The sequence below is a fragment of the Chiloscyllium punctatum genome, chromosome 13, assembly GCF_047496795.1.
Source record: "Chiloscyllium punctatum isolate Juve2018m chromosome 13, sChiPun1.3, whole genome shotgun sequence".
Taxonomy (NCBI): Eukaryota; Metazoa; Chordata; class Chondrichthyes; order Orectolobiformes; family Hemiscylliidae; genus Chiloscyllium; species Chiloscyllium punctatum.
In genome coordinates, this window is record NC_092751.1 from 44,541,568 (window position 1) to 44,563,931 (window position 22,364).

A 22,364-nucleotide genomic window follows, 5' to 3' on the forward strand; every position below is an offset into this window, starting at 1 on the left:
ACTAATCCCTGGATTAATCCAGCCGGTCCCACACTCTCAGACACTGTATTCCAGACACTAACCCCTGGAATATTCCAGCCTACCCCACACTCTCAGACACTGTATTCCAGAACTTAACCCCTGGATTTATCCAGCTTTTCCTACACTCTCAGACACTGTGTTCCAGACCCTAACCCCTGGATTAATCCGGCCTATCCCACACTCTCATGCACGGTGTTCCAGACCTACACCATTGGATTGACCCGGCCTATCCCACACGCTCAGACACTCGGTTCCAGACCCTAACTCCTGAATTAATCCGGCCTCCCCCACACTCTCAGACACTGTGTTCTAGAACCTAACACCTGGGGTAATCTGGCCTATTCCATACTCGGGCACTGTGTACCAGACCCTAACTCCTGGCGTAATCTGGCCTATCCCACACTCTCAGGCACTTTGTTCCAGACCCTAACCCCTGGATTAATCCGGCCGATTTCACACTCTCAGACACTGTGTTCCAGACACTAACCCCTGGATTAATCTGGCCTATTCCACACCCTCAGGCACTTTGTGCCAAACCCTAACCCCCGGATTAATCCGGCCTATCCCACACTCTCAGACACTGTGTTCCAGACACTAACCATTGGATTGACCCGGATTATTCCACACTCTCAGACACTGTATTCCAGACCTTAACCCCTGGATAGAAATGGCCTGTCCCACAATCTCAGGGACAGTATTCAATACAATAACCCCCGGATTAATCTGGCCTTTCCCACACTCTCAGACACTGTGTTCCAGACCCTAACCCCTGGATTAATCTGGCCTTTCCCACACTCTCAGAAACTCTGTCCCAGATCCTAACCCCTGGATTAATCTGGCCTTTCCCACACTCTCAGGCACATTTTTCCAGAACCTAAGCCCTGCATTGAACCGGCCTCCCCACACTCAGACACTGTGTTCCAGAGACTGACCATTGGATTGACTCGGCCTATTCAACATTCTCAGACACTGAGTTCCAGACCCTAAATCCAGGATTATTCCGGCATCCCCACACTCTCAGGCACTTTGTTCTAGATCCTAACCCCTGGATTAATCCGGCCTCTCCAACAATCTCAGAAACTGTGTTCCAGACCCTAACCCCTGGATTAATCCAGCCTATACCACACTCTCAGACACTGTGTTCCAGATCCTAACCCCTGGATTAATCCGGCCTACCCCACACTCTCAGCCACTGTGTTCCAGACATTAACCATTGGATTGACCCGGATTATTCCACACTCTCAGCCACTGTATTCCAGACCCTAACCCCTGGATTAATCCGGCCTATCCTTCACTCTCAGACACTGTGTTCCAGACCCTAACTCCTGCATTAATCCAGTCTATCCCACACTCTCAAATGCTGTGTCCCAGACCTTAACCCCTGGATTAATCCGGCCTATCCCACACTCTCAGACACTGTGTTCCAGGCCCTAACCCCTGCAATAATCCAGTCTATCCCACACTCTCAAATGCTGTGTCCCAGACCTTAACAACTGGATTAATCCGACCGATTCCACACTCTCAGAAATTGTGTCCCAGATCCTAACCCCTGGATTAATCCGGCCTTTCCCACACTCTCAGACACTGTGTTCCAGACCCTAACCCCTGGATTAATCTGGCCTTTCCCACACTCTCAGAAACTGTGTCCCAGATCCTAACCCCTGGATTAATCCGGCCTCTCCCACACTCTCAGACACTGTGTACAGACACTAACCATTGGATTGACCCGGCCTATCCCACACTCTCAGACACTGTGTTCCAGACCCTAACCCCCGGATTAATCCGGCCTATCCCACACTCTCAGACACTTTGTGCCAGACCCTAACCATTGGATTGACCCGGATTGTTCCACAATCTCAGACACTGTATTCCAGACCTTAACCCCTGGATAGAAATGGCCTGTCCCACAATCTCAGGGACAGTATTCAATACACTAACCCCTGGATTAATCCAGCCTTTCCCACACTCTCAGACACTGTTCCAGATCCTAGCCCCGGAATAATCTGACCTTTCCCACACTCTCAGACACTGTGTTCCAGACCTAACCCCTGGATTAATCCGGCCTATCCCACACTCTCAGACACTTTGTGCCAGACCCTAACCCCCGGATTAATCCGTCCTATACCACACTCTCAGGCACTTTGTTCCAGATCCTAACCCCTGGATTAATCCGGCCTCTCCCACACTCTCAGACACTGTGTACAGACACTAACCATTGGATTAACCCGGCCTATCCCACACTCTCAGACACTTTGTGCCAGACCCTAACCCCCGGATTAATCTGGCCTATCCCACAATCTCAGACACTGTATTCCAGACCTTAACCCCTGGATAGAAATGGCCTGTCCCACAATCTCAGGGACAGTATTCAATACACTAACCCCTGGATTAATCCAGCCTCTCCTACACTCTCGGACACAGTGTTACAGAGCCTAATCCCCGGATTAATCTGGCCTTTCCCACACTCTCAGACACTGTGTTCCAGACCTAACCCCTGGATTAATCTGGCCTTTCCCACACTCTCAGAAACTGTGTCCCAGATCCTAACCCCTGGATTAATCTGGCCTTTCCCACACTCTCAGGCACATTTTTCCAGAACCTAAGCCCTGCATTGAACCGGCCTCCCCACACTCAGACACTGTGTTCCAGAGACTGACCATTGGATTGACTCGGCCGATTCAACACTCTCAGACACTGAGTTCCAGACCCTAAATCCTGGATTATTCCGGCATCCCCATACTCTCAGGCACTTTGTTCCAGATCCTAAACTCTGGATTAATCCGGCCTCTCCCACAATCTCAGAAACTGTGTTCCAGACCCTAACCCCTGGATTAATCCGGCCTATCCCACACTCTCAGACACTGTGTTCCAGACACTAACCACTGGATTAATCCGGCCTACCCCACACTCTCAGCCACTGTGTTCCAGACATTAACCATTGGATTGACCCGGATTATTCCACACTCTCAGCCACTGTATTCCAGACCCTAACCCCTGGATTAATCCGGCCTATCCCAAACCCTCACGCACTTTGAGCCAGAACCTAACCCCGGGATTGAATCGGCCTTCTCCACACTTTCCGGCACTTTGCACCTGACCCTAAACCCTGGATTAATCCGGCCTATCCCACACTCTCAGGCACTTTGTTTCAGACCCTAACCCCTGGAATATTCCGGCCTATCCCACACTCAGACACCATGTGTTCCAGGCCCTAATGCCTGCATTAATCCGGCCTATCCCACACTCCAAGCTACCTTGTTCCAGACACTAACCCCGGGATTGAATCGGCCTTCCCCATATTTTCTGGCACTTTGTACCAGACCCTAACCCCTGGATTAATCCGGCCTATCCTTCTCCTGCAGACACTGCATTCCAGACCCACACTGCTGGATTAATCCGGCCTATCCTACACTCTCAGACACTGTGTTCCAGACACTAACTCCTGCATTAATCCAGTCTATCCCACACTCTCAAATGCTGTGACCCAGACCTTAACCCCTGGATTAATCCGGCCTATCCCACACTCTCAGACACTGTGTTCCAGGCCCTAACCCCTGCATTAATCCAGTATATCCCACACTCTCAAATGCTGTGTCCCAGACCTTAACAACTGGATTAATCCGACCGATTCCACACTCTCAGAAATTGTGTCCAAGATCCTAACCCCTGGATTAATCCGGCCTTTCCCACACTCTCAGACACTGTGTTCCAGACCCTAACCCCTGGATTAATCTGGCCTTTCCCACACTCTCAGACACTGTTCCAGATCCTAACCCCTGGATTAATCCGGCCTATCCTACACTCTCAGACACTGTTCCAGATCCTAACCCCTGGATTAATCCGGCCTATCCCACACTCTCAGACACTGTATTCCAGACCTTAACCCCTGGATAGAAACAGCCTGTCCCACAATCTCAGGGACTGTATTCCATACACTCACCCTTGGATTAATCCAGCCAATCCTACACTCTCAGGCACTGTTCCAGATCCTAACCCCTGGATTAATCCGGCCTTTCTCACACTCTCAGACACTGTGTTCCAGACCTAACCCTGGATTAATCTGGCCTTTCCCACGCTCTCGGACACTGTGTTACAGACCCGAACCCCTGGATTGACCCGGCCCATCCCACACTCTCAGGCACTGTGTTCCAGGCCCTAACCCCTGGATTAATCCGGCCTAACCCACACTCTCAGACACTGTGTTACAGACCCGAACCCCTGGATTGACCTGGCCTATCCTACAGTCTCAGACACTGTGTTCCAGACCCGAACTCCTGCATTAATCCAGCCTATTCCACACCCTCAAATGCTGTGTTCCAGATTCTAACCCCTGGATTAATACGGTCTATCTCACATTCGAAGTCTCTGTGTTCCAGACGCTAACCCCTGGATTTTTCCAGCCTACCCCACACTCTCAGACAGTTTGTTCCAGACCGTAACCTACGTACTAATCCGGCCTATGCCACACTCTCAGACATTGTGTTCCAGTCCCTAAACCCTGGATTAATCCGGCCTCCCCACACTCTCAGACACTGTATTCCAGACACTAACCCCTGGATTAATCCGGCCTATCCCACACTCTCAGACACTGTATTCCACACACTAACCCCTGGATTAATCCAACCTATCCTACACTCTCAGGCACTGTGTTCCAGACCCTCACCCCTGGATTTATCCAGTTTACCCTACACTCACGGACACTGTGTTCCAGACACTAACCCCTGGATTAATCCGGCCTATCCCACACTCTCTGGCTCTTTGTTCCAGACCCTAACACCTGTTTTAATCCGGCATGTCCCACACTCACAGACACTGTGTTCCAGTCCCTAACCACTGGATTGGCCCACTCTCCCCACACTCTCAGACACTGTATCCCAGACACAAACCCCTAGATTAATCCGGCCTATCCCACACTCTCCGGCACTTTGTTCCAGACCCTAACCCCTGTTTTAATCCGGCATGTCCCACACTCTCAGGCACTGTGTTCCAGACCCTATCCCTGGATTACGCCGGCCTATCCTACACTCTCGGACACAGTGTTACAGACCCTAATCCCTGGATTAATCCGACCGATCCCACGCTCTCAGACACTGTGTTCCAGACCCTAACCCTGGATTAATCCGGCCTATCCTACACTCTCGGACACAGTGTTACAGACCCTAATCCCTGGATTAATCCGACCGATCCCACACTCTCAGACACTGTGTTCCAGACCCTAACCCTGGATTACGCCGGCCTATCCTACACTCTCGGACACAGTTTTACAGACACTAATCCCTGGATTAATCCGGCCGGTCCCACACTCTCAGACACTGTATTCCAGACACTAACCCCTGGAATATTCCAGCCTACCCCACACTCTCAGACACTGTATTCCAGACGCTAACCCCTGGATTGACCCAGCCTATCCCACACTCTCAGACACTGTGTTCCAGAACTTAACCCCTGGATTTATCCAGCTTTTCCTACACTCTCAGACACTGTGTTCCAGACCCTAACCCCTGGATTAATCCGGCCTATCCCACACTCTCATGCACGGTGTTCCAGACCTACACCATTGGATTGACCCGGCCTATCCCACACGCTCAGACACTCGGTTCCAGACCCTAACTCCTGAATTAATCCGGCCTCCCCCACACACTCAGACACTGTGTTCTAGAACCTAACCCCTGGGGTAATCTGGCCTATTCCATACTCGGGCACTTTGTTCCAGACCCTAACCACTGGATTAATCCGGCCGATTTCACACTCTCAGACACTGTGTTCCAGACACTAACCCCTGGATTAATCTGGCCTATTCCACACCCTCAGGCACTTTGTGCCAAACCCTAACCCCCGGATTAATCCGGCCTATCCCACACTCTCAGACACTGTGTTCCAGACACTAACCATTGGATTGACCCGGATTGTTCCACAATCTCAGACACTGTATTCCAGACCTTAACCCCTGGATAGAAATGGCCTGTCCCACAATCTCAGGGACAGTATTCAATACACTAACCCCTGGATTAATCCAGCCTTTCCCACACTCTCAGACACTGTGTTCCAGACCCTAACCCCTGGATTAATCTGGCCTTTCCCACACTCTCAGAAACTGTGTCCCAGATCCTAACCCCTGGATTAATCTGGCCTTTCCCACACTCTCAGGCACATTTTTCCAGAACCTAAGCCCTGCATTGAACCGGCCTCCCCACACTCAGGCACTGTGTTCCAGAGACTGACCATTGGATTGACTCGGCCTATTCAACACTCTCAGACACTGAGTTCCAGACCCTAAATCCTGGATTATTCCGGCATCCCCACACTCTCAGGCACTTTGTTCCAGATCCTAACCCCTGGATTAATCCGGCCTCTCCCACAATCTCAGAAAATGTGTTCCAGACCCTAACCCCTGGATTAATCCAGCCTATACCACACTCTCAGACACTGTGTTCCAGATCCTAACCCCTGGATTAATCCGGCCTACCCCATACTCTCAGCCACTGTGTTCCAGACATTAACCATTGGATTGACCCGGATTATTCCACACTCTCAGCCACTGTATTCCAGACCCTAACCCCTGGATTACTCCGGCCTATCCCAAACCCTCACGCACTTTGAGCCAGAACCTAACCCCGGGATTGAATCGGCCTTCCCCGCACTTTCCGGCACTTTGCACCTGACCCTAAACCCTGGATTAATCCGGCCTATCCCACACTCTCAGGCACTTTGTCCGAGACCCTAACCCCTGGATTAATCCGGCCTATCCCACACTCTCAGACACTTTGTGCCAGACCCTAACCCCTGGATTAAACGGGTCTACCCCACACTCTCAGACACTTTGTCCCAGACACTAACCCCTGGTTTAATCCGGCCTTTCTCCCACTCTCAGGCACTTTTTTCCAGAACCTAACCCCTGAATTAATCCGGCCTATCCCACACTCTCAGACACTGTATTCCAGACACTCACCCCTGGATTAATCTGGCATACACCACATTCTCTGACACTGTGTCCAAGACCCTAACCCCTGGATTAATCCGGCCTATCCCACACTCTTAGACACTGTGTTCTAGAACCTAACCCCTGGAGTAATCCGGCCTATCCCAATCTCTCAGACACTGTATTCCAGGCACTAACCCCTAGATTAATCTGGCCTATCCCACACTCTCATACCCTGTATTCCAGACCCTAACCCCTGGATTAATCCGACCGATCACACACTCTCAGACACTGTGTCCCAGACCCTAACCACTGGATCAATCTGGTCTAACCCAGATTCTCAGGCACTGTGTTCGAGACCCTAAACCCACTTTGTTCCAGATTCTAACCCCTGGATTAATACGGTCTATCTCACATTCGAAGTCTCTGTGTTCCAGACGCTAACCCCTGGATTTTTCCAGCCTACCCACACTCTCAGACACTGTATTCCACACACTAACCCCTGGATTAATCCGGCCTATCCCACACTCTCAGACACTGTATTCCAGACCCTAACCCCTGGATTAATCCAACCTATCCGACCCTCTCAGACACTGTATTCCAGACACAAACCCCTAGATTAATCCGGATTATCCCATACTCTCAGACACTGTATTCCAGACACTAGCCCCTGGATTAATCCGGCCTATCCCAAACTCTCCGGCACTTTATTCCAGACGCTAACCCCTGAATTAATCCGGCATGTCCCACACTCTCAGACACTGTGTTCCAGACCCTAACCCCTGGATTTACCCGGCCTATCTCACACTCTCAGACACTGCGTTCCAGACACTAACCCATGGATTAATCCGACCGATCACACACTCTCAGACACTGTGTCCCAGGCACTAATCACTGGATCAATCCGGTCTAACCCAGATTCTCAGGCACTGTGTTCGAGACCCTAAACCCACTTTATTCCAGATCCTAAACCCTGGATTAATACGGAATATCTCACATTCGAAGTCTCTGTGTTCCAGACCCTAACCCCTGGATTTTTACTGCCTATCCCTCACTCTCAGACACTGTATTCCAGACACAAACCCCTAGATTAATCCGGATTATCCCATACTCTTAGACACTGTATTCCAGACCCTAACTCCTGGATTAATCCAACCTATCCGACACTCTCAGACACTGTATTCCAGACACAAACCCCTAGATTAATCCGGATTATCCCATACTCTTAGACACTGTATTCCAGACCCTAACCCCTGGATTAATCCAACCTATCCGACACTCTCAGACACTGTATTCCAGACACAAACCCCTAGATTAATCCGGATTATCCCATACTCTCAGACACTGTATTCCAGACACTAGCCCCTGGATTAATCCGGCCTATCCCAAACTCTCCGGCACTTTGTTCCAGACCCTAACCCCTGAATTAATCCGGCATGTCTCACACTCTCAGACACTGTGTTCCAGACCCTAACCCCTGGATTTACCCGGCCTATCTCACACTCTCAGACACTGCGTTCCAGACACTAACCCATGGATTAATCCGACCTATCACACTCTCTCAGACACTGTGTCCCAGACCCTAACCACTGGATCAATCTGGTCTAACTCAGATTCTCAGGCACTGTGTTCGAGACCCGAAACCCACTTTATTCCAGATCCTAAACCCTGGATTAATACGGAATATCTCACATTCGAAGTCTCTGTGTTCCAGACCCTAACCGCTGGATTTTTCCAGCCTACCCCACACTCTCAGACACTTTGTTCCAGACCGTAACCTACGTATTAATCCGGCCTATTACACACTCACAGACACTGTGATCGAGACCCTAAACCCAGGATTAATCCAGCCTCCCCCACGCTCTCACGCCCTGTGTTCCAGACCCTAAATCCTGGATTAATCCGTCCTATCCCACACTCCTAGGCACTGTTTTGCAGACCCTTGCCTCTGGATTAATCCGGCCTATCCCACACTCTCAGACACTGTGTTCCAGACCCTAACCATTGAATTGACCCAGCCTACCCCACACTCTCAGACACTTTGTCCCAGACACTAACCCCTGGTTTAATCCGGCCTCCCATACTCTCAGGCACTTTTTTCCAGACCCTAACCGCTGTATTAATCCGGCCTATCCCACACTCTCAGGCACTTTGTGCCAGACCCTAACCCCTGGATTAATCTGGCCGATTTCACACTCTCAGACGCTGTGTTCCAGACCTTAACCCCTGGATAGAAACGGCCTGTCCCACAATCTCAGGGACTGTATTCCACACTAACCCCTGGATAGAAACGGCCTGTCCCACAATCTCAGGGACTGTATTCCACACTAACCCCTGGATAGAAACGGCCTGTCCCACAATCTCAGGGACTGTATTCCACACTAACCCCTGGATAGAAACGGCCTGTCCCACAATCTCAGGGACTGTATTCCACACTAACCCCTGGATAGAAACGGCCTGTCCCACAATCTCAGGGACTGTATTCCACACTAACCCCTGGATAGAAACGGCCTGTCCCACAATCTCAGGGACTGTATTCCACACTAACCCCTGGATAGAAACGGCCTGTCCCACAATCTCAGGGACTGTATTCCACACTAACCCCTGGATAGAAACGGCCTGTCCCACAATCTCAGGGACTGTACTCCACACTAACCCCTGGATTAATCCAGCCTCTCCTACACTCTCAGAAACTATCCCAAACCCTCACGCACTTTGAGCCAGAACCTAACCCCGGGATTGAATCGGCCTTCCCCGCACTTTCCGGCACTTTGCACCTGACCCTAACCCCTGGATTATTCCGGCCTATCCCACACTCTCAGACACCATGTGTTCCAGGCCCTAATGCCTGCATTAATCCGGCCTATCCCACACTCCCAGCTACCTTGTTCCAGACACTAACCCCGGGATTGAATCGGCCTTCCCCATATTTTCTGGCACTTTGTACCAGACCCTAACCCCTGGATTAATCCGGCCTATCCTTCTCCTGCAGACACTGCATTCCAGACCCACACTGCTGGATTAATCCGGCCTATCCTACACTCTCAGACACTGTGTTCCAGACCCTAACCCCTGGATTAATCCGGCCTTTCCCACACACTCTCAGACACTGTGTTCCAGACCCTAACCCCTGGATTAATCTGGCCTTTCCCACACTCTCAGAAACTGTGTCCCAGATCCTAACCCCTGGATTAATCCGGCCTCTCCCACACTCTCAGACACTGTTTACAGACACTAACCATTGGATTGACCCGGCCTATCCCACACTCTCAGACACTGTGTTCCAGACCCTAACCCCCGGATTAATCCGGCCTATCCCACACTCTCAGACACTTTGTGCCAGACCCTAACCATTGGATTGACCCGGATTGTTCCACAATCTCAGACACTGTATTCCAGACCTTAACCCCTGGATAGAAATGGCCTGTCCCACAATCTCAGGGACAGTATTCAATACACTGACACCTGGATTAATCCAGCCTTTCCCACATTCTCAGACACTGTTCCAGATCCTAGCCCCGGAATAATCTGGCCTTTCCCACACTCTCAGACACTGTGTTCCAGACCTAACCCCTGGATTAATCCGGCCTATCCCACACTCTCAGACACTTTGTGCCAGACCCTAACCCCCGGATTAATCCGTCCTATACCACACTCTCAGACACTTTGTTCAAGATCCTAACCCCTGGATTAATCCGGCCTCTCCCACACTCTCAGACACTGTGTACAGACACTAACCATTGGATTAACCCGGCCTATCCCACACTCTCAGACACTTTGTGCCAGACCCTAACCCCCGGATTAATCTGGCCTATCCCACACTCTCAGACACTGTATTCCAGACCTTAACCCCTGGATAGAAATGGCCTGTCCCACAATCTCAGGGACAGTATTCAATACACTAACCCCCGGATTAATCTGGCCTTTCCCACACTCTCAGACACTGTGTTCCAGACCTAACCCCTGGATTAATCTGGCCTTTCCCACACTCTCAGAAACTGTGTCCCAGATCCTAACCCCTGGATTAATCTGGCCTTTCCCACACTCTCAGGCACATTTTTCCAGAACCTAAGCCCTGCATTGAACCGGCCTCCCCACACTCAGGCACTGTGTTCCAGACACTAACCATTGGATTGACTCGGCCTATTCCACACTCTCAGACACTGAGTTCCAGACCCTAAATCCTGGATTATTCCGGCATCCCCATACTCTCAGGCACTTTGTTCCAGATCCTAACCCCTGGATTAATCCGGCCTCTCCCACAATCTCAGAAACTGTGTTCCAGACCCTAACCCCTGGATTAATCCGGCCTATCCCACACTCTCAGACACTGTGTTCCAGACACTAACCACTGGATTAATCCGGCCTACCCCACACTCTCAGCCACTGTGTTCCAGACATTAACCATTGGATTGACCCGGATTATTCCACACTCTCAGCCACTGTATTCCAGACCCTAACCCCTGGATTAATCCGGCCTATCCCAAACCCTCACGCACTTTGAGCCAGAACCTAACCCCGGGATTGAATCGGCCTTCTCCACACTTTCCGGCACTTTGCACCTGACCCTAAACCCTGGATTAATCCGGCCTATCCCACACTCTCAGGCACTTTGTTTCAGACCCTAACCCCTGGATTATTCCGGCCTATCCCACACTCTCAGACACCATGTGTTCCAGGCCCTAATGCCTGCATTAATCCGGCCTATCCCACACTCCCAGCTACCTTGTTCCAGACACTAACCCCGGGATTGAATCGGCCTTCCCCATATTTTCTGGCACTTTGTACCAGACCCTAACCCCTGGATTAATCCGGCCTATCCTTCTCCTGCAGACACTGCATTCCAGACCCACACTGCTGGATTAATCTGGCCTATCCTACACTCTCAGACACTGTGTTCCAGACACTAACTCCTGCATTAATCCAGTCTATCCCACACTCTCAAATGCTGTGTCCCAGACCTTAACCCCTGGATTAATCCGGCCTATCCCACACTCTCAGACACTGTGTTCCAGGCCCTAACCCCTGCATTAATCCAGTCTATCTCACACTCTCAAATGCTGTGTCCCAGACCTAAACAACTGGATTAATCCGACCGATTCCACACTCTCAGAAATTGTGTCCAAGATCCTAACCCCTGGATTAATCTGGCCTTTCCCAAACTCTCAGACACTGTGTTCCAGACCCTAACCCCTGGATTAATCTGGCCTTTCCCACACTCTCAGACACTGTGTTCCAGACCCTAACCCCTGGATTAATCCGGCCTATCCCACACTCTCAGACACTGTATTCCACACACTAACCCCTGGATTAATCCAACCTATCCTACACTCTCAGGCACTGTGTTCCAGACCCTCACCCCTGGATTTATCCAGTTTACCCTACACTCACGGACACTGTGTTCCAGACACTAACCCCTGGATTAATCCGGCCTATCCCACACTCTCTGGCTCTTTGTTCCAGACCCTAACACCTGTTTTAATCCGGCATGTCCCACACTCACAGACACTGTGTTCCAGTCCCTAACCACTGGATTGGCCCACTCTCCCCACACTCTCAGACACTGTATTCCAGACACAAACCCCTAGATTAATCCGGCCTATCCCACACTCTCCGGCACTTTGTTCCAGACCCTAACCCCTGTTTTAATCCGGCATGTCCCACACTCTCAATCACTGTGTTCCAGACTCTATCCCTGGATTACGCCGGCCTATCCTACACTCTCGGACACAGTTTTACAGACACTAATCCCTGGATTAATCCGGCCGGTCCCACACTCTCAGACACTGTATTCCAGACACTAACCCCTGGAATATTCCAGCCTACCCCACACTCTCAGACACTGTATTCCAGACTCTAACCCCTGGATTGACCCAGCCTATCCCACACTCTCAGACACTGTGTTCCAGAACTTAACCCCTGGATTTATCCAGCTTTTTCTACACTCTCAGACACTGTGTTCCAGACCCTAACCCCTGGATTAATCCGGCCTATCCCACACTCTCATGCACGGTGTTCCAGACCTACACCATTGGATTGACCCGGCCTATCCCACACGCTCAGACACTCAGTTCCAGACCCTAACTCCTGAATTAATCCGGCCTCCCCCACACTCTCAGACACTGTGTTCTAGAACCTAACCCCTGGGGTAATCTGGCCTATTCCATACTCGGGCACTGTGTACCAGACACTAACTCCTGGCGTAATCTGGCCTATCCCACATTCTCAGGCACTTTGTTCCAGACCCTAACCCCTGGATTAATCCGGCCGATTTCACACTCTCAGACACTGTGTTCCAGACACTAACCCCTGGATTAATCTGGCCTATTCCACACCCTCAGGCACTTTGTGCCAAACCCTAACCCCTGGATTAATCCGGCCGATATCACACTCTCAGATACAGTGTTCCAGACCCTAACTCCTGGATTAATACGGCCTATTTGACACCCTCAGACACTGTGTTCCAGACCTACACCATTGGATTGACCCGGCCTATCCCACACTCTCAGACACTCTGTTCCAGACCCTAAACCCTGGATTAGTCCGGCCTCTCCCACACTCTCAGACACTGTGTTCCAGATCCTAACCACTGGATTAATCCGGCCTACCCCACACTCTCAGACAGTTTGTTCCAGACCGTAACCTACGTATTAATCCGGCCTATGCCACACTCTCAGACATTGTGTTCCAGACCCTAAACCCTGGATTAATCCGGCCTCCCCACACTCTCAGACACTGTATTCCACACACTAATCCCTGGATTTATCCAACCTATCCTACACTCTCAGGCACTGTGTTCCAGACCCTAACACCTGGATTTATCCAGTTTATCCTACACTCTCAGGCACTGTGTTCCAGACACTAACCCCTGGATTAATCCAGCCTATCCTACACTCTCAGGCACTGTGTTCCAGTCCCTAACGACTGGAATGACCTGGCCTCCCCCACAATCTCAGACACTGTATTCCAGGCTCTAACCCCTGGATTAATCCGGCCTACCCCACTCCCTGGCACAGTATTCCAAACCTGAACCACTGGATTAGTCCGGCCTATCCCACACTCTCAGATACTGTATTCCAGACACAAACCCCGAGATTAATCCGGCCTATCCCATACTCTCAGGCAATGTAACCAGACACTAGCCCCTGGATTAACCTGGCCTACCCCACACTCTCAGACACTTTGTCCCAGACCCAAACTCCTGGTTTAATCCGGCCTCCCCACACTCTCAGGCACTCTGTTCCAGATCCAAACTCCTGGATTAATCCGGCCTATCCCACACTCTCATACACTGTGTTCCAGACACTAACCATTGAATTGACCCGGCCTACCCCACACACTCAGACACTTTGTCCCAGACACTAACCCTTGGATTAATCCGGCCTATCCCACACTCTCAGACACTGTATTCCAGACACAAACCCCTAGATTAATCCGGCCCATCCCGTACTCTCAGACAATGTAACCAGACACTAGCCCCTGGATTAATCTGGCCTATCCCACAATCTCTGGCTCTTTGTTCCAGACCCTAACCACTGGATTGACCCACTCTCCCCAAAGTCTCAGACACTGTATTCCAGACACTAACCCCTGGATTAATCCGGCCTATCCCACACTCTCAGACACCCTGTGCTCCAGACCCTAATGCCTGGATTAATCTGGCCTATCCCACACTCCCAGATACTTTGTTCCAGACTCTAACCCCGGGATTGAATTGGCCTTTCCCACACTCTCAGGCACTTTGGAATCAGTCCCTAACCCCTGGATTAATCCAGCCTTTCCTACTCACGCAGACACTGCATTCCAGACCCACACTGCTGAATTAATCCGGCCTATCCCACACTCTCAGGGACTGTATTCCACACACTAACCCCTGGATTAATCCAGCCGATCCCACACTCTCCGGCACTTTGTTCCAGACCCTTACCCCTGTTTTAATCCGGCATGTCCCACACTCTCCGGCACTTTGTTCCAGACCCTTACCCCTGTTTTAATCCGGCATGTCCCACACTCTCAGGCGCTGTGTTCCAACCCTAAACCCTAGACTAAACTGGCCTATCCCACACTCTCAGACATTGTGTTCCAGATCCTAACCCCTGGATAGACCGGGTCTATCCTACACTCTCAGACACTGTGTTCCAGATCCTAACCCCTGGATAGACCGGGTCTATCCCACACTCTCAGACACTGTGTTCCAGGCCCTAACCCCGGGATTAATCCGGCCTATCCCACACTCACCGACACTTTGTGCCAGACCCTAACCCCTGGATTAATCCGGCCTATCCCACACTCCCAGACACTTTGTTCCAGACTCTAACCCCGGAATTGAATTGGCCTTTCCCACACTTTCCGGCACTTTGTACCAGACCCTAGCCCCTGGATTAATCCGGCCTATCCTACTCACGCAGACACTGTGTTCCAGGCCCTAACCCCTGGATTAATCCGGCCTATCCTACTCACGCAGACACTGCACTCCAGACCCACACTGCTGGGTTAATCCGGCCTATCCTATACTCTCAGGCACAGTGTTCCAGACCCTAACCCCTGGATTCATCCAGCCTATCCCTCAATCTCAGAAACTGTGTTCCACGCACTAACCACTGGATTAATCCGGCCTATCCCACACTCTCACGCACTGTGTTCCAGACCTTCGCCATTGGATTGACCCGGCCTGTCCCACACTCTCAGACACTGTGTTCCAGGCACTAACCCCTGGATTAATCCGGCCTATCCCACACTCTCAGACACTGTGTTCCAGACCCTAAATCCTGGATTAATCCGGCCTGTCCCACACTCTCAGACGCTGTATTCCAGACCTTAACCCCTGGATAGAAACAGCCTGTCCCACAATCTCAGGGACTGTATTCCACACACTAACCCCTGGATTATTCCGGCCTATCCTACATTCTCAGACACTGTGTTCCAGATCCTAAATCCTTGATTATTCCGGCATCCCCACACTCGCAGGCACTTTGATCCAGACACTAACCCCTGTATTAATACGGCCTATCCCACACTCTCAGGCACTTTGTGCCAGACCCTAACCCCTGGATTAATCCGGCCTATTCCACACTCTCAGACACTGTGTTCCAGACGCTAATGCCTGGATTAATCCGGCCTATCCCACACTCCCAGATACTTTGTTCCAGACTCTAACCCCGGGATTGAATTGGCCTTTCCCACACTTTCCGGCACTTTGTACCAGACCCTAACCTCTGGATTAATCCGGCCTATCCTACTCACGCAGACACTGCATTCCAGAACTACATTGCTGGATTAATCCGGCCTATCCCACACTCTCAGACACTGTGTTCCAGACCCAAACCTTGGATTGACCTGGCCTATCCTACACTCTCAGGCACAGTGTTCCAGACCCTAACCCCTGGATTCATCCAGCCTATCCCACACTCTCAGACACTGTGTTCCAGACCCTAACCCCTGGATAGAAACGGCCTATCCCACAATCTCAGGGACTGTATTCCACACACTAACCCCTGGATTAATCCAGCCTATCCTACATTCTCAGATACTGTGTCCCAGATCCTAACCCCTGGATTAATCTGGCCTTTCCCACACTCTCAGGCACATTTTTCCAGAACCTAAGCCCTGCATTGAACCGGCCTCCCCACACTCAGACACTGTGTTCCAGAGACTGACCATTGGATTGACTCGGCCTATTCCACACTCTCAGACACTGAGTTCCAGACCCTAAATCCTGGATTATTCCGTTATCCCCACACTCGCAGGTACTTTGTTCCAGACACTAACCCCTGTATTAATCCGGCCTATCCCACACCCTCAGGCACCTTGTTCCAGACCCTAACCCCTGGATTAATCCGGCCTTTCCCACACTCTCAGACACTTTTTTCCAGAACCTAACCCCTGCATTGAACCGGCCTCCCCACACTCTCAGACACTGTGGCCCAGACCCTAACCCCTTGATTAATCCGACCAATCCCACTCTCTCAGACATTGTGCTCCAGAATGTAACCCCTGGATTGACCGGGCCTATCCCACACTCTCAGACACTGTGTTCCAAGCACTAACCCCTGGATTAATCCGACCTATCACACACTCTCAGACACTGTGTCCCAGACCCTAACCACTGGATCAATCCGGTCTAACCCAGATTCTCAGGCACTGTGTTTGAGACCCTAAACCCACTTTGTTCCAGATTCTAACCCCTGGATTAATACGGCCTATCTCACATTCGAAGTCTCTGTGTTCCAGACGCTAACCCCTGGATTTTTCCAGCCTACCCCACACTCTCAGACACTTTGTTCCAGACCGTAACCTACGTATTAATCCGGCCTATCCCACACTCTCAGACACTGTGTTCCAAACCCTAAACCCAGGATTAATCCGGCCTATCCCACAGTCTCAAGCACTGTTTTCCAGACCCTTGCCTCCGGATTAATCCGGCCTCCCCACACTCTCAGGCACTTTGTGCCAGACCCTAACACCTGGATTAATCTGGCCTATCCCACACCCTCAGGCACTTTGTGCCAGACCCTAACACCTGGATTAATCTGGCCTATCCCACACTCTCAGGCACTTTGTGCCAGACCCTAACACCTGGATTAATCTGGCCTATCCCACACCCTCAGGCACTTTTTTCCAGAACCTAACCCCTGCATTGAACCGGCCACCCCACACTCTCAGATACTGTGCTGCAGACCCTAAACCCTGGATTATTTCGGCCTATCCCACACTCTCAGACAGTATATTCCAGACACAAACCCCTAGATTAATCCAGCCTATCCCATACTCTCAGACAATGTAACCAGACACTCGCCCCTGGATTAATCTGGCCTATCCCACAATCTCTGGCTCTTTGTTCCAGACCCTAACCCCTGGATTGACCCGCTCTCCCCACACTCTCAGACACTGTGTTCCAGTCACTAACCCTGGATTAATCCGGCCTATCCCACACTCTCAGACACTGTATTCCAGACCTTAACCTCTGGATAGACACGGCCTATCCCATACTCTCAGACACTGTAATCCACACACTAACCCCTGGATTAATCCGGCCTCCCCGACACTCTCAGACACAGTGTTCCAGACCCTAATCCATGGAAAGACCTGGCCTACCCCACCCTCTCAGACACTGTGTTCCAGTCACTAACCCTGGATTAATCCGGCCTATCTCTCACGCTCAGATACTGTGTTCCAGACCCTAACCCCTGGATTAATCCGGCCTATCCCACACTCTCAGGCACTGTGTTCCAGACCCTAACACCTGGATTAATCCGGCCTATCCCACACTCTCAGACACTTTGTCCCAGACCCTAACCCCTGGATTAATCCGGACAATCCCACACCCTCAGGCACTTTTTTCCAGAACCTAACCCCTGCATTGAACCGGCCGCCCCACACTCTCAGATACTGTGTTCCAGACCCTAAACCCAGGATTAATCCGGCCTATCCCACACTCTCAGACACTGTATTCCACACACTGACCCCTGAATTAATCCAGCCTATCCTACACTCTCAGGCACTGTGTTCCAGACCCTAACCACTGGAATGACCTGGCCTCCCCCATAATCTCAGACACTGTATTCCAGGCTCTAACCCCTGGATTAATCCGGCCTACCCCACACTCCCTGGCACAGTGTTCCAAACCCAAACCACTGGATTAATCCGGCCTATCCCACACTCTCAGATACTGTATTCCAGACACAAATCCCTAGATTAATCCAGCCTATCCCATACTCTCAGACAATGTAACCAGACACTAGCCCCTGGATTAATCTGGCCTATCCCACAATCTCCGGCACTTTGTTCCAGACCCTAACCACTGGATTAACCCACTCTCCCCACACTTTCAGCCACTGAATTCCAGACACAAACCTCTAGATTAATCCGGCCTATCCCATATTCTCAGACACTGTAACCAGACACTAACCCCTGGATTAATCCGGCCTATCCCACACTCTCAGACACTGAATTCCAGACACAAACCCCTGGATTAATCCGGCCTATCCCACACTCTCCGGCACTTTGTTCCAGACCCTAACCCCTGTTTTAATCCGGCATGTCCCACACTCTCAGGCGCTGTGTTCCAGACCCTATCCCTGTATTACGCCGGCCTATCCCACACTCTCAATCACTGTGTTCCAGACTCTATCCCTGGATTACGCCGGCCTATCCTACACTCTCGGACACAGTGTTACAGACCCTAATCCCTGGATTAATCCGATCGGTCCCACACTCTCAGACACTGTGTTCCAGACCTTAACCCCTGGATTTACCCACTCTCCCCACACTCTCAGACACTGTATTCCAGACACAAACCCCTAGATTAATCCGGCCTATCCCACACTCTCCGGCACTTTGTTCCAGACCCTAACCCCTGTTTTAATCCGGCATGTCCCACACTCTCAGGGACTGTATTCCACACACTAACCCCTGGATTAATCCGGCCTATCCCACACTCTCCGGCACTTTGTTCCAGACCCTAACCCCTGTTTTAATCCGGCCTATCCCACACTCTCTGGGACTGTATTCCACACACTAACCCCTGGATTAATCCAGCCTATCCCACACTCTCCGGCACTTTGTTCCAGACCCAAACCCCTGTTTTAATCCGGCATGTCCCACACTCTCAGGCGCTGTGTTCCAACCCTAACCCCTAGACTAAACTGGCCTATCCCACACTCTCAATCACTGTAATCCAGACTCTATCCCTGGATTACGCCGGCCTATCCTACACTCTCGGACACAGTGTTACAGACCCTAATCCCTGGATTAATCCGACCGGTCCCACACTCTCAGACACTGTGTTCCAGGCCCTAACCCCTGGATTAACCCGACCTCTCCCACACTCTCAGACACTGTGTTCCAGACACTAACCCCTGGATTAATCCCGCCTATCCCACACTCTCAGACACCCTGTGTTCCAGACCCTAATGCCTCGAATAATCCGGCCTATCCAACACTCTCCGGCACTTTGTTCCAGATCCTAACCCCTGGATTAATCCGGCCTATCCCACACTCTCATACATTGTAGTCCAGATCCGAACCACTGGATAGACCGGGTCTATCGTACACTCTCAGACACTGTGTTCCAGGCCCTAACCCCTGGATTAATCCGGCCTCTCCCTCACTCTCAGACACTGTGTTCCAGACCCTAATCCCTGGAATATTCCGGCCTACCACACACTCTCAACCACTGTGTTCCCGACACTATCCGCGGAATTAATCCAGCCTATCCCACACTCTCAGACACTGTGTTCCAGACCCTAATGCCTGGATTAATCCAGCCTCTCCCACACTCCCGGATACTTTATTCCAGTCTCTACCACCGGAATTGAATAGGCCTTCCCCACACTTTCCAGCACATTGTACCAGACCATAACCACTGGATTAATCCGGTTTATCCTACTCCCACAGACACTGTGTTCCAGACCCTAAACCCTGGATTAACCCGGCCTATCCCCCACTCTCAGACACTGTGTTCCAGGCACTAACCCCTGAATATTGCGACTGACCCCACACACTCAGAGTTACATTAACAGAGAGTGGTCAGTCTGCTCATCCCAGGGTGTGTTACATTGACAGAGTGAGGTCAGTCTGATCTTCGCTGAGTGTGTTACATTGACGGAGTGAGGTCACTCTGCTCTTCCCTGCGTGGGTTACATTGACAGAGTGGGGTCAGACTGCTCTTCCCTGGGTGTGTGACATTGACAGAGTGGGGTCAGTCTGCTTTTCCCTCGGTGTGTTACATTGACAGAGTGGGGTCAGTCTGCCCTTCCCTGGGTGTGTAACATTGACAGAGTGAGGTCAGTCTGCTCTTCACTGGGTGTGTTGCATTGACAGAGTGGGGTCAGTCTGCTCTTCCCTGGGTGTGTGACATTGACAGAGTGGGGTCAGTCTGCTCTTCCCTCGGTGTGTTACATTGACAGAGTGGGGTCAGTCTGCCCTTCCCTGGGTGTGTTACATTGACAGAGTGGGGTCAGTCTGCTCTTCCCTGAGAGTGTCACATTGACAGAGTGCGGTCAGTCTGCTCTTCCCTGAGAGTGTCACATTGACAGAGTGGGGTCAGTCTGCTCTTCCCTGGGTGTGTTACATTGACAGAGTGGGGTCAGGCTGCTCTTCCCTGGGGGTGTTACATTGACAGAGTGGGGTCAGTCTGCCATTCACTGGGTGTGTTACATGGACAGAGTGGGGTCAGTCTGCTCTTACCTGGGTGAGTTACATTGGCAGAGTGCGGTCGGTCTGCTCGTTTTTGAGTGTGTTACATTGACAGAGTGCGGTCAGTCTGATCTTCCTGGGTGTGTGACATTGACAGAGTGGGGTCAGTCTGCTCTTCCCTGGGTGTGCTGCATTGACAGAGTGGGGTCAGTCTGATCTTCCCTGGGTATGTTGCATTGACAGAGTGGGGTCAGTCTGCTCTTCCCTGGGTGGGTTACATTGACAGAGAGGGGTCAGTCTGCTCTTCCCTGGGTGTGTTACATTGACAGAGTGGGGTCTGTCTGCTCTTTTTTGGGTGCGTTACATTGACAGAGTGGGGTCAGTCTGCTCTTCACTGATAGTGTCACATTGACAGATTCGGGTCAGTCTGCTCTTCCCTGGGTGTTTTACATTGACAGAGTGCGGTCAGTCTGCTCTTGTTTGGGTGCGTTACATTGACAGAGTGGGGTCAGTCTGCTCTTTTTTGGGTGTGTGACATTGACAGAGTGGGGTCAGTCTGCTCTTACCTCGGTGTGTTACATTGACAGAGTGGGGTCAGTCTGCTCTTCCCTGACAGTGTCACATTGACAGAGTGGGGTCAGTCTGCTCTTCCCTGGGTGTGTGACATTGACAGAGTGCGGTCAGTCTGCTCTTCCCTGGGTGTGTTGCATTGACAGAGTGGGGTCAGTCTGCTCTCCCCTGGGTGTGTTGCATTGACAGAGTGGGGTCAGTCTGCCCTTCACTGGGTGTGGTACATTGACAGAGTGGGGTCAGTCTGCTCTTACCTGGGTGAGTTACATTGGCAGAGTGCGGTCAGTCTGCTCTTTTTTGAGTGTGTTACATTGACAGAGTGGGATCAGTCTGCTCTTTTTTGGGTGTGTTACATTGACAGAGTGGGGTCAGTCTGATCTTCCCTGGGTGTGTGACATTGACAGATGAGGTCAGTCTGCTCTTCCCTGGGTGTGTAACATTGACAGAGTGGGGTCAGTCTGCTCTTCCCTGGGTGAGTTGCATTGACAGAGTGGGGTCAGTCTGATCTTCCCTGGGTATGTTGCATTGACAGAGTGGGGTCAGTCTGCTCTTCCCTGGGTGGGTTACATTGACAGAGTGGGGTCAGTCTGTTCTTCCCTGGGTGTGTTACTTTTGACAGAGTGGGGTCAGTCTGTTCTTCCCTGAGAGTCTCACATTGACAGAGTGCGGTCTGTCTGCTCTACCCTGAGAGTGTCACATTGACAGAGTGGGGTCAGTC